Consider the following 2,819-nt stretch of genomic DNA (forward strand, 5'->3'; position numbering starts at 1 on the left):
AAATGTACAAGTCCGGGAATACGGGGTGCATCGTATGTAACGTTCGATGTACATATAAAGCCTGGTAGGTGTTGGGATTATATCTGCAACACGGGCATTATCGAAAGATGGTTAAGTGGAGTCACCCAATGGGTGCCGTGCGTTATCAGGTACGTAATGCACAGTAGAGATACATTGTCGGGAGGTGGAACCCGAAAAATGTACAAGTCCGGGAATACGGGGTGCATCGTATGTAACGTTCGATGTACATATAAAGCCTGGTAGGTGTTGGGATTATATCTGCAACACGGGCATTATCGAAAGATGGTTAAGTGGAGTCACCCAATGGGTGCCGTGCGTTATCAGGTACGTAATGCACAGTAGAGATACATTGTCGGGAGGTGGAACCCGAAAAATGTACAAGTCCGGGAATACGGGGTGCATCGTATGTAACGTTCGATGTACATATAAAGCCTGGTAGGTGTTGGGATTATATCTGCAACACGGGCATTATCGAAAGATGGTTAAGTGGAGTCACCCAAAGGGTGCCGTGTGTTATAAGGTACGTAATGCACAGTAGAGATACATTATCGGGAGGTGGAACCCGAAAAATGTACAAGTCCGGGAATACGGGGTGCATCGTATGTAACGTTCGATGTACATATAAAGCCTGGTAGGTGTTGGGATTATATCTGCAACACGGGCATTATCGAAAGATGGTTAAGTGGAGTCACCCAAAGGGTGCCGTGTGTTATAAGGTACGTAATGCACAGTAGAGATACATTATCGGGAGGTGGAACCCGAAAAATGTACAAGTCCGGGAATACGGGGTGCATCGTATGTAACGTTCGATGTACATATAAAGCCTGGTAGGTGTTGGGATTATATCTGCAACACGGGCATTATCGAAAGATGGTTAAGTGGAGTCACCCAATGGGTGCCGTGCGTTATCAGGTACGTAATGCACAGTAGAGATACATTGTCGGGAGGTGGAACCCGAAAAATGTACAAGTCCGGGAATACGGGGTGCATCGTATGTAACGTTCGATGTACATATAAAGCCTGGTAGGTGTTGGGATTATATCTGCAACACGGGCATTATCGAAAGATGGTTAAGTGGAGTCACCCAATGGGTGCCGTGCGTTATCAGGTACGTAATGCACAGTAGAGATACATTGTCGGGAGGTGGAACCCGAAAAATGTACAAGTCCGGGAATACGGGGTGCATCGTATGTAACGTTCGATGTACATATAAAGCCTGGTAGGTGTTGGGATTATATCTGCAACACGGGCATTATCGAAAGATGGTTAAGTGGAGTCACCCAAAGGGTGCCGTGTGTTATAAGGTACGTAATGCACAGTAGAGATACATTATCGGGAGGTGGAACCCGAAAAATGTACAAGTCCGGGAATACGGGGTGCATCGTATGTAACGTTCGATGTACATATAAAGCCTGGTAGGTGTTGGGATTATATCTGCAACACGGGCATTATCGAAAGATGGTTAAGTGGAGTCACCCAATGGGTGCCGTGCGTTATCAGGTACGTAATGCACAGTAGAGATACATTGTCGGGAGGTGGAACCCGAAAAATGTACAAGTCCGGGAATACGGGGTGCATCGTATGTAACGTTCGATGTACATATAAAGCCTGGTAGGTGTTGGGATTATATCTGCAACACGGGCATTATCGAAAGATGGTTAAGTGGAGTCACCCAATGGGTGCCGTGCGTTATCAGGTACGTAATGCACAGTAGAGATACATTGTCGGGAGGTGGAACCCGAAAAATGTACAAGTCCGGGAATACGGGGTGCATCGTATGTAACGTTCGATGTACATATAAAGCCTGGTAGGTGTTGGGATTATATCTGCAACACGGGCATTATCGAAAGATGGTTAAGTGGAGTCACCCAATGGGTGCCGTGCGTTATCAGGTACGTAATGCACAGTAGAGATACATTGTCGGGAGGTGGAACCCGAAAAATGTACAAGTCCGGGAATACGGGGTGCATCGTATGTAACGTTCGATGTACATATAAAGCCTGGTAGGTGTTGGGATTATATCTGCAACACGGGCATTATCGAAAGATGGTTAAGTGGAGTCACCCAAAGGGTGCCGTGTGTTATAAGGTACGTAATGCACAGTAGAGATACATTATCGGGAGGTGGAACCCGAAAAATGTACAAGTCCGGGAATACGGGGTGCATCGTATGTAACGTTCGATGTACATATAAAGCCTGGTAGGTGTTGGGATTATATCTGCAACACGGGCATTATCGAAAGATGGTTAAGTGGAGTCACCCAATGGGTGCCGTGCGTTATCAGGTACGTAATGCACAGTAGAGATACATTATCGGGAGGTGGAACCCGAAAAATGTACAAGTCCGGGAATACGGGGTGCATCGTATGTAACGTTCGATGTACATATAAAGCCTGGTAGGTGTTGGGATTATATCTGCAACACGGGCATTATCGAAAGATGGTTAAGTGGAGTCACCCAATGGGTGCCGTGCGTTATCAGGTACGTAATGCACAGTAGAGATACATTGTCGGGAGGTGGAACCCGAAAAATGTACAAGTCCGGGAATACGGGGTGCATCGTATGTAACGTTCGATGTACATATAAAGCCTGGTAGGTGTTGGGATTATATCTGCAACACGGGCATTATCGAAAGATGGTTAAGTGGAGTCACCCAATGGGTGCCGTGCGTTATCAGGTACGTAATGCACAGTAGAGATACATTGTCGGGAGGTGGAACCCGAAAAATGTACAAGTCCGGGAATACGGGGTGCATCGTATGTAACGTTCGATGTACATATAAAGCCTGGTAGGTGTTGG

Source organism: Anopheles stephensi, unplaced genomic scaffold, assembly GCF_013141755.1.
Source record: "Anopheles stephensi strain Indian unplaced genomic scaffold, UCI_ANSTEP_V1.0 ucontig408, whole genome shotgun sequence".
NCBI lineage: Eukaryota > Metazoa > Arthropoda > Insecta > Diptera > Culicidae > Anopheles > Anopheles stephensi.